The sequence below is a fragment of the Mchenga conophoros genome, linkage group LG4 (genome assembly GCF_057382185.1).
Source record: "Mchenga conophoros isolate Kocher_MC1m ecotype Shallow Benthic linkage group LG4, M_conophoros_male_GT1.1, whole genome shotgun sequence".
Classification (NCBI taxonomy): Eukaryota; Metazoa; Chordata; class Actinopteri; order Cichliformes; family Cichlidae; genus Mchenga; species Mchenga conophoros.
In genome coordinates this window covers 11,908,013-11,920,059 of record NC_140529.1, presented here as the reverse complement: position 1 = coordinate 11,920,059, position 12,047 = coordinate 11,908,013, and positions in this window count along the sequence as shown.

Here is a 12,047-nt window from a genome sequence, read left to right as displayed (position 1 = left end):
GGATTAGATATTTGTGTTAACAATAAGTTTGACAGGTGCACCCGAAAAAGTGGCTAGTGAGCTTTAAATCAAATTAATATAACCTAAAGGTGTTCCAGTAAGGTTTATTTGTTTATTGCTAATGAAACAAGAACTAATTAAAACAAGACATAGACTAATTGACGTCTTTCTAAAATCAAAAATGCATCTTTCCACTATTTTCATCTTTTTTATTAGATCGACTCATCAGTTCCTCCAAGACTTACCTTTTAAATTATTTTCAGAATCTAAAAAGCAAGTATGACCTGTAACACTTCGAGCGAGGAGAAAACTGCAAATAGACCACGCATTAAAAGATAATTAATCATACTTACATACTTTATTTAGTTTGAAGTGGTTTCCGCAATGTTTGACGTCACTGACCCCTGCAGGCGCTCGTGCGTGGTACATCAATGTCGTTACTGCTCGCGCCTGTTTCTTTCAAAGGTTCAAACACACAAGTTAAAATAAGTTACTGCGATTTTTCCCCCACCCACACAAATATGGCTTCAACAAAGTGTATCTATCTCTTCCCAGCTTCAGTGGAGAAGAGTCAAGCTGCTCACCAATGTTACCAAGTGTTAACTAGCTAACAGTAACATCTTTTGTAAACGTACAAAACCAAAATAGTTACACAGTAACTATGGTATAGCTTTCACCACTAGATGGCGCCAGAGCACTATCTGCTCAGCAAAGGGCGAGTTAATTTACGAGCAAACTGCATTGACGTGGAGTAGCCACTCGGCTGTAGCACTGGCTCACTACACTGAATATCAGGACAGTTGGTTTATTATACACTTTACATCCATCCATCCATCCATCCATCTTCATCCGCTTTATCCGAGGCCGGGTCGCCAGGTTAACACTGTTTTTTAAAAATTAAATATAAATAAATAATACAAATATATCTAAGGGCTCAGCCCAGGAGCTGCTCGGTGGTTTACCTGATCACAGGATAAGCACCGGATGGTGGACCATCTACCCAAACAAAGAACTTGGCAGCAATAGATGCACACTCAGCAAAGGGATGTGGGTTCTGGAGTCATTAGATGAGACCTGCCTCACACTGTGTGTATGTGTGTAAGAGGTTGATGCACAGGTCAGCAGTTCTGGAGGAGAAACAGGACACTTTCTCATGTATTATGCATGCCTGTGATGTCCGGCAGTGAGCTCAGCTGGGTGCGTGAGCTGCATGTAGCCACGGAAATAGTGCATCATCCGTGGCCTTCGCTCTGACTGATCAAGAACAATTCTCATCTGACTTTGGAGCGGTGCTGTGCAGAGGCCACACGAGACGTTCTATGAGGATGGACTAGACACAGAGTCGTTGTCAATAAAACCGATGATCTTCACCTCTCTTGACCATGGAGTGTTTGAGGAAGTTAGAGGGTTTCAGTTCATGTTCACGCACACTCTTAAACTGAGGTGTGTATCCTGTTTTTGGCCCGCTGTGGATACATGTTATGAACATCCGCATGGTCAGAAAACGATGAGACTAATTTCTTTTGCCATTGCTTATAAATCTGCAGGCTTGTGGACTTATGTTTTAACTTTTGCACCCACATCTGTGATTCACTCCATATACATTCCATAGAAGCAACTTCTTTTTATCCAGTGAAAGCCATTAGATAAAATCATGTCATGGTAACACACACACACACACACACACACACACACACACACACACACACACACACACACACACACACACAAAATCAACCAGCAAATAAAACTTAGCAGGTTCTGTTGCGGTCAGGTAACTGATCCAGTGACCCCTGTAACTTGTGCATTTCTTTGCACAGGGTGTAATGATATCACATCCTGTGTGGTGGGTAAGGGGGAAGTGCAGCAAGTGCTTGCTTACGGTGGCCAAGCTTGTGATTCTAATTTTTCTTCTCTTGCATCAAGATGAAGTGCAGCATGTGAAAGACGACTTGTTCTTATCTTTATGAAATTCACTGCTGTTTTGTTTGTACTCGTAGGGAACATGTGAGGCTGTGAAAAGCTGACTACTACCATTGGGCAGGTTCCTCACCCACTTTAGAGGGGATGCATTTCCTTTTTTTAACTGCTCAAAAGCTGAGATAAAGTGCGATGATGCTGCATGGGTTGTTGAGGTCAGCGTGCTACAATTGTGGTTTTTAGCACCTCTGCGGATGTCACAGTGTGCTGTAGAAGCTGTAACAAAGCCAGCTCGAAGCCTCGTTTGCATGTGTGGGCCCTGCACGCTGTTGATAAACACAACCTTGTTCCTTATTCTCAGAGGAAGTGGGAGGCGGGGTGGGGGGGTCGAGAATAGTCCACACACTGACCCTCGTGCGCAATTAACACGTGTGCATTAGAAAATAATCACACAGACACCGTGTATACAAACAGCGTATCAATGTGAGTGACAGTGAGTGTGATAATTTGCACCCGAGCACTGTTGGGCACGCTTGGTAGGGTGCAGATTGGTTACGGCATACGTGCACATGGCTCATGCATATGCATAAAGGGCTAAACATGACGCCCTACTTTGATGGCGACTCTGCACGTTTAAATTCATATACAGATGTTTTGACGCCCACGAGAGTTATTCACGGTTTTCCATTCTCACCTCTGGAATGAACGAAGGATGCTGATCAGAATTTTTAACCGCTTCCTCGCCACGGCTGATGATGCCACAGTGCAGCTTCTTTGTCTCACGCTGGGAGCTTGTGAAGCGGGGTTAGTTATAAAGTTCTCTTTTGAGAAACTTTTAATGAAGCTGTGCTACTATGGAGCGATACTGTTGCATCTCTCTTCGCGCTGCTCTGAAGGGTGTAAAAATGTCTTTGTCTTTAAACTAAGTAAGACGATATGTGAGATTCAGGCTTGCCTGATGTTTGTGGGTTACCTCTACTTCTGCAAGTGATCAAGAATCACCATCTTCAGCGGTTTTCAACTGATTGGTCTCGAAGATCTTGGTGGATGTAAGCCAAATTTTAATGGATCTCTAACGTGACCTCACTCTACACCCCTACAGTGTTTTATCAGTATTCATTCAAAACTTTTCATGCAGTTTTCAGAATGATGACACCCATGCATGCAAATGCTACAAAAACATAACCTCGTTGGCTGAGGTAAGAAAAATGTTTTAGGCGCTTTTTAATCAGCTAAATGTAGCTGGAGTCGGAGACTGTTCCAAAGCCTTTCCAAAACTTGGTTGTTGAACACTTAAGGTGGATTTATGCTTTAGTGGGAGATTTATGCTTTAGCTATGGTCTACCCATATACATCTACACCTGATGTGTACTTCCCTAGAAATGTAGCTACATGTCAGGTCAACGCATGATTGTGATTGGCTGTACCGATGTCCTGTGCTGTTGGTTCCTCCTGTGCATTCCTGGATACTTTTTCACTGCAGTTTTTGAATTTGTCAGTGAGAGAATGACAATCATCCCCTCAGTATAAGCAGTAGCGTCAGTATAAGGACTTCCAAATGTCGGCAAATTTTAGTTTACTGAAACTATCGGAAATATTGGTCCTGGGTTCAAGTCAAATCATTGGACCTGTTTTATGTGGAGTTTGCATGTTCTCCCTACATGTGTGTGGGTTTTCTCTCTGGGTACTCTGGCTTTCTCCCACGAAGACATGCAATTAGTTGGGTTATGTCCACTGGTGATTGTAAACTGGTGGGAGGTACACTCCTGCCTCTAGTCCTATGGCAGCTGGGATCCTGATAAGGATAAGCGGAAGAGAATGGATGGATGGATGGGTCAAGAAATTATACCACCACCCTGAACCCTTTTTTTTTCTAGCTTTTTGTGTGATTTTGGTTTCCACTGACTGACATTTACACAATATGTGTCAAGATCTTCAGCTTCCAATGTGTGAGTAACCTCATCTCAAGCACACAGCTCTGGCTGTGCGCACATAAGCCCCACATGGCTTTGAAGCTGCATGTTTGTTTCTTCATTCAAGTTCAGAAGTGGCAGCGGTGGAACTGATTTTAAATAAGTGTCATCTGACCTTGTTTTCAGTCAGACTCAATAACACCGCTGAGGTACTCCAACACTCTTTTCTTTGTGACATGCTTTCAGATTCCAGGAAGCTTTGAGCATGAGCAAACATCCTGCTGAAGCACAGCTGACCTATCAAAGTCCAAAGGTTTGTAAAATGAATAAATTTATCATTGACGTGAACAGATGACACGTGTGCATTTAAGTAGGTTATATCTCCAAAAGAAAACAACCCCCTGAAAAACTAGTGTGATATCACACTGACTGTGACGCTTGGACTCGGGGAAACACAAAAGAGGACAGAAGAGTAAATGATGCCTGTGTTGACTCAGCAGTGATGAAATTAAATGAGAAAAGAGGGGGTGTAATTATTTGAAAGTAATACAGAACGCCTTAGAGTCTCACTGCATTTATTCTGGTATATGTTGAGCCATCACCTGCCGCTCCTAAGATGCATCTTCCTTATTCCTATCATTGCATCTTCATTAAGTCTGAGGCCTGGCGTGGCAGGGTAGGCCTATTGTGTTTACTGTAAGTTTCTGGTTTGAGTGCATTTCTAAGAGTTATTTATTTGTCTCGTCTATTTTTAGGCGGGCGCGCTTCTGATGGATTTATCCGTGTCTACGTGTGCATCTGTGTGTATGTGAATGGAGATGTGCGAAGAGCAGCCTTCTGTAGTGTGAGTCATGCAGTGACACGAGCAGCTCCAGTCACTCACACGCCTGGCTCGAGCACATGGCTCTCAGACAACACACTCCCTGCCTTCACGTGCTGTCCTGTCCCCCCCACCCTTCTCCACTCCACTCCCACTCTCTCTTTGAGCCGGGTTTTTTTTCCTTCTTCTGAAGAACCCACCCTTTCCCTCAGCTCTGCCTGTTGCTTCACAGACAATGGCAGCCATTCTCCCATTCCCACTCCCTGATTTAAGCGCACGCTGATAACCTAGTTTCTCCCGAACAACAACAAGCTTTACGTGTGTTAGTTTAACGGGAATAGGAAGTCTGTTTTGTGGCTGGAGCTTTTTTTATTCTCCACGTTTTGTTGCAACTCATGGCAGAGTCCTGCTCGGGCTGAATATTAACGGCTCAGGCACTTGCTGCTATTAATAAAGATTTGTCAGTGCAGGAGTTGCCTCAGAGCAGAGAAAAGGCTTTGCCACGAATCCCAGTGGATTTTTCGGAAGCAGGAGGGGGCTTCTTAGAAGAGCAAGAGGAGTAAAAGAGGAGGTCAAATATAATTTAGGTGGGGGCGGCTTCCACCCTGCTCACATACAATACTTTGGAAGCTATTTTGCTGGTGTAAAAAATACACACTCATGAAAAAAGGGTTCTGTGTATACATCCAAATGCTAAACAGTTCTCAGGCTCTATCACTGCTATTCTAGGATTTACCCTATTTGCTCAGCGCTCAGGCAGAAGGTCACTCTGCAGCCAAGTGTTTGAGCTGAAATGTTAATTGTCATCACCGCTTCACAAGTGGAGCCCAAATCCTCGACCCACACTCTCTGAGGGGGATTTCAGCTGAACTTTCCCACAAGTAGAAGCCTTATGGAGACACTGCCTCTGTGTGAACGAGTGTGTGTTCAACCCTGTTAGCCCATCTCCCTGCGCTCCGCAGCGCCAGACATGTCAGCTATACCTGGGATCACGTAGATCTGGACTACAAAGAGGAGACTTTGATTTTTCATCCAGTCTGGTCATTACACTTCCAGTAAAACCTGCCAGAATCTAAACTGCTGGCACATTGTGTTGTTTTGGTGGCCAGCTTGTGTGCTTATTGTACTGTAAACAGCAGGACAGCAAACACAAACAACAGCTGATGGTTTTCAATCCCCTCTGTCCTATTTGCTGCCACGTCCACCTGCTAACCTAACTAGCTTTTCCCATGCCCTCGGTTTATATATATGTATGTGTGTGTGTGGGGTGTGTGTGTGTGTGCTTTACATAACTGCCTGCCATGGCCCCAGTAAAGGTGTTACTGTAACACGTTGAGTCCTGGCTGCATGTGAGCAACCACTCACATGGGGCCTGCTGTTTGCCCTCCCCCCCCCTCCAGGTGTTTGGATTAGAGGAGGAAGGATTGAGTGGCTGGGAGGAGCAGGGAGGCCCTTACTGTAAACTGACTCCTTTGCTGTCACTGTGTGCACTTACAGCTCACTTCTGCCTGCTTTACTTCCTCCTTTCCCCTTCAGCGTATCTGCCTCAGGGATCTCACTTTTTGTGTGTTTTTTTTCGCTACTGCGCTCGCTTTCTATTCCATCTGCTTCTGTAATCACAGCTGTTGCTTTTACTTCCAGCGAGGCCTCAAGCGTTCTCCTAACCTTTTCTTGGCAGTCGGTGAGAGGCAGTGCTACTAAATGCAATGCTGCATAAATGTCTTTAGAAGCAGGCAACAGTGCTTCAGCAGTTTATACCAAACATGTGGTAAACACAAGCTCATTTCAGCCCCAAATACTTAAAATTATGTAACAGCAATTGAAGTGATTTTATTGTCAAGACATCAAAGTGGCATGATCAGAGTTTATAATGTGAAAAAATGCAACTGTAAGGCATGCATATGTTTTTGTTACTGGCTTTATGGTGGTCATGGATTTATCAGTGTATATATAAAAGCGTGCCATCGCTCACTATTTTAGCATTTTGCTTCTCCGTCTTAGTTTTCGGATTCAGAAGTGACCTTATTTGGACTGGAAGGTACAGATACAGATGTAACAAGGTTGAATAGCACAGACAATATCATTTGTTGCATAACTTCATTAAAATTGCTCAGGAGTGCACCAACAGCACAAAGAGAGTGGAGGGATTTCATTGATTCATGATAGCAGAGGTGAAACACAGCAGGTGGCTACAGTCACCTATATCTTTATCCACCTGCCATTCAAAGCGACTACACCATTAAAGCAAAAGCTCCAAAAATGTTTCTTCACTCTCAATTAACGTGAAACAATAATTTTTAGTAAAAAGGTTTCTTTAGGCAATATAATTGCGCAGGTGACTTGTTGATGGTGGAGCAATGTAATCGTGCATGGACTGATTTGCACATTTAGAACACAGAAGAAGTCCGAACATGAAGGAACTAGTTGCCAAAAAAAATACAAAGTCGCCAAATTGGGATTTCTTTGGCTTTAAACCAGATGAAAGAGATAAACCTGATTATTTAACCAAAGGGGTGTGCCGCTTGTGCAGACGTATAGTGCCAGCAAAGGACTCAAACACAACTAACTTGCATGAGCATTTACGTGTCCACCACCTGTTATGAGTTTGAGTAAATGAATCACGCACTCTAAGGAGGGTGCATTTGTTCGCAGCTGGAAGAGGGTACCATTAAAACAGCCCCATTGTTTTTTTCGTTGACTGCTTCTCTTAGCTTCGACGAACATTATAAGCAAACTTACTCATTGGAAAATAAATAAATCCCTCTTGTAAAAACGATCGGTGAACAGCTCAGCCTGTCGTCGATGGTCGATAAATTTGTCCAATCGTCCAACCGTAGTATACAGTGATGCACTGAAAACCTCGTTATGATTACTTTGGTCGTGAGCAGTTTTCTGGGGTCTCTTCTTGCATTGAAGATGCCAAATTGTCTGCAAACAGTTGCCAACCACTTGCTGAGCTGTAGTGAAACTATAAAAAGTGCATCTGGAGATTGTTTACTTTCAAAAGCAGAACTTGTTGTTTTAGTGGTAAGGCACACCTTTTACTTTGAAGGTGAAGTTCCTCTGCTGCTTGGGGGTTTGCTGGATAAATTGGCAAATGCATGCCAACTAACCGCTCTAGGCCTCAGAGGTTGGAACGCATGGGAACATTTAAGCAAGAAGTCTTGATCTTACAATTCTAGGAAAAGTTGGTGAATAAAAATAATGCAACTGATGCACGTCAAACTCTAGCACTGGCAGAAGCCACATGCTCACAGAAGAAACAAGGTTCTTTTGTTATGTGACTGCTTGTATTCTGGCACTAACACGCACTATTCGGAGATTTATTCCTTCAAATAGAAACTGTAGATGCTTTTGGAACTTGATTGTTTTAAAGTTTTCGAACTCCAGGCAATGTACTAGAAACTGTTACCATCAAAACAAATTATGAATGTAAAGTACGCAGGCTCAAAGTCTTCTTAACTGGAAAATCTTATTCACCCGAAAAATGAGAGTGACTAACAGGATGCCAGTCATAGTTTACTTTCAGTTGCAGAAGAGAAAGATCAAAAGAAAGACAAGGTAAACGGGTCTTTTATCAACAAAACAGTGAAATTCACCAAATTCTCACTGTTATCACAGTTTATTGTGATAACAGAATACGAGGTGTGCTTTTAAAGTGTATACAATCCATATATTCATTCATGTACTTATTTATTGTCTTACTAACAGTGAATGACAGCTTGTATGTTGCAGACTCTTTGCATTGCCACAAACCTTACAGTTGCAGTTCCACTCTACACAGCAGACAGTGACAGTGTCTGCTAACACGTAGGGGCATGTTTAGAGGCTAAAGAGACAAATATTTTTAGAAGTGACGGAGATAAAAGTAATTGCTGTACTGTATCTGATGGATTTATAAATAGGCACACCAAGAAATTGAATGTCAGCTCTGTGTTTCTGTGAGAAGAAAAAAGACAACCCTTTCTGTGTTCATGAAGTTGTACTTTGTTTTGTTACGAAAGTAATGAAACACTTTAAACCAGAGAACTTCCTCATTACATACAGATTAAAAAATGTTTAGCCTCTTGCTGGCTTTACCAGAGACGCTGCAATTGGACACTTCCTGTATATGTTTCAGTCAGCAGTCAAAACACTCCTGGAGGGTTGTTTATGAGGTTATTGCACCAGGAAGCCACCCTCCCCCCCACCCCCCCCACCCCCACCTTCTCCACCTTCTTTTTGTTGTTTTCTCCCGGTTCATACTTTGACACACTACACAGCAAACAGGATGTGTTGCTTTGTGTCAGCCGCCTGTTTGCTCTAACTCAGCATCGATTGCCACAGGTGTAACTTCACCAGCCTGACTCGGTGCACTGCTGACCGCACGTTCCCTCATGTGGATGTTTGCGTGCACAACTTACAGGTTATCTGTGTGGCTTAACTTGGCCGAACCGGGGGACAGGTACACAAACCCCTGCTGCTCTTCTCATGGTCACTTGAGCCAAGATGGCTGTAGACAGATGGATGGGCCTGTTGACACTAATCCACTATGTGAGGTAATGGAGTTAGCTCGTGTTTGTGAACTCCTTCCCTGCCACTCCTGACTTACTGACTGACCTACTTAACCAGGAACTCACGTGGCACCAAAGCAAGCGCGCACGCATTTGGTCTTTCTTTTCCCAGAAGCTATAGAGGACCATAATATATGTCTGTGGGTGTTTGCACTGTTCACACTGGTACTTCTGCTGTGAGCAGGGAGATAAGACTTTGATTTGATCATTAATAAAGTCTAGGTGTATGTACATATGCTTGTGTGTGTTTGTGTGCTTTTTCCTTGCAGTTGTGTGTACGTGTATATGTGGGTGGATGGGTGGGTGAGTTCGTGCAGTGATTCACTTCTTCAGAATGAACTAAACTCAGGGAGCAGGACTAAAATGTTGCTGTGACTATGCAGGTGTTAGTTGAAAGCCATGATATGGGGTTTTCATAAAACACTGAAATACTTAAATGCTATCAATGTGTTCCTGCACTAAAATGAGGATAATGGACTTATCATTATCCTGATGTAACTTTAACCCTGTTATTCCCTCGATATCATATTTGGAACATGAGTTTCTGAGACCCCTATCACATCAACATGATCAATACTTGCCATAATTTCAAAATATTATGGAGAAAACTCATTTTTTTTGTCTTAAATGATCATTGTTGTTAACAAAAAGTTGCCAAAAACACCCAATGTATCAAATGTGATACAAAAAATATACCGTATGATAAATATATGATAAAAATATATCATACACAACATGATATAGGACATTTTTTGTGGAATTTGTTATAAGGGTTAATAAACATCTCGGTGCCAAAAAATCAGAATTTTCTGGCTATTTTTTGATGGGTTCGGTCTTACAGGGTTAACTTCAAACACCATGGCCCCCACAGCACTACAGATCCACCAGGTCTCCTTCGCTGCAGCAAGGTCAAGAGTTTCTTGCTTTAATCAAGTCATCAGACTGCAACTCGTTAGCAGCAGCATTAAAGTGAAACAGAAAGTTGAAGTCTTTTGTTTGGAAACAAAGATTGCATCAGAGAGCACGGCGAGGCCAGTCTCACTTGTGCCAGTTAGACTCATGCGCCGGGTGTGAATGTGTACGTGCTGTTGTGCACTTGGCTGCATGCCGCTAACTGTATGAACTACTTAAAGGAACAGTTTGACCTAGAGGGAGGGGCACGTGCTCTGCATGTATTGCTTTGGCTGGCATAGCACGGGCAGGTTACTGTGCTGTGAATGGCGGTTAGGGCAGATTTGACATATAATAAATCATTTTATACATAATTTTATACATAGTGTCTGACTCTCCCCCAGTTCAAGACAAGCTAAAGGTAAAAGAAAAGTAATCATTAAGAAGGATTTTGATTAGGTCATGTGGCATTATATGTATGCATGTCGGTCTCTTGCGCAGTACCGTCTTCGAGAATATGAACGCAAGGACGAGACAGAATTAAATGTTTAATGAATGTACAAGTGAGTGCTAAGAATGCGGTGCTTTTGACAAGCAGTTTCACAATGTGGTGTGTCATGGTTGGCCCGGTCACATTCAGCAGATGTTCTGAGGACAGGTTCAGACTCTGACCACAGTGAGCCGATCTCTAGTGTCAGCACGAGTTACCCTCCGGGGAGCTACTCCAGATGTGGCCTGTCTTACCACATTGTTCTCTGACCACACTGTGTGGGTTTACTACTTGCATTTACACACACATTGGCCACGTTATTAGGTACACCTGTTGCTGCTTGTTAATGCAAATATTTAATGAGCCAGTCACAGGGCAGCAGCTCAAACATTTGAGTGCATATATTTGGTAAAGTTCAAACTGAGGATCAGGGAAGAAAGGGGATTTAAGTGACTTTCAGCCTGGCACAGTTGCTGGTGCCAGATGAGTATTTCAGAAGCACAAGGATTTTCTCACACAACCATCTCTAGAGTTTATAGGGAGTAGAAAAAGAGAAAATAGAAGGAAGGAAACAGTAACTTAAATAACCACTCGTTAAAACAAAGCAAACACCGGTGGTCTGATGAATCATGGTTTCTGCTGAAACATTTGGATGGTAAGGTCACAATTTGGCATAAACAGCATGAATGAATGGATCAATCCTGCCTTGTATCAACAGTTCAGGCTGCTGGTGGTGTAATGGTGTGGGGGTTACTTATCTGCCACGCTTTCGGCCCCTTTGTACCAAATAAGCATCATTTAAACATCACAGGCTACCCGAGTATTGTTGCTGACCATGCCAACAGTGTGTACACATCTTCTGATGGCTCTTTCCAGTAGGATAACAGACCATGTTGCAAAGCTCAGATTATCACAAACTGGTTTCTTCAACATGACAATCAGGTCTCTGTACTGTACTGTACTGGTCTCCACAGTCACCAGATCTCAATCCATTAGAGCACCTTTGGGATGTGGTGGAACAGGAGATTAGCATCCTATGGCTACGCCAAGTTTGGTAGAAGAAAACACTGAGAGAAATATAGGTGACAAAAGTGTTTAATATGAACCTTTAGATACAGCGCTGTAAAGCACACTAAATCCTGGATTTAAAAAGAAGCTTCCTTTGTTTTGCACTTTTCTAGTTTTTAGTAATCAAAACGAAAAAAAAGGAAAAAGGACAAAACTGCATAGTTTTTAGGATATAACGTAGAGGATCAGGAGCAGAAGGGAATCAGATATGCTCTCATTTCCTTCCCAAGTTCAAAAACATAACACATACCAAGCGTGTCACCTCATAGTGCGGCTAATCTTTGCAAATACTTTCTGGGGCTTTAACTGTACAAATGATTATTATCAACTAGCTCAAGCTTTGCATCGACTAACGTCACTGCGATGATTAGATCTGCGGTACACAAGCTCCT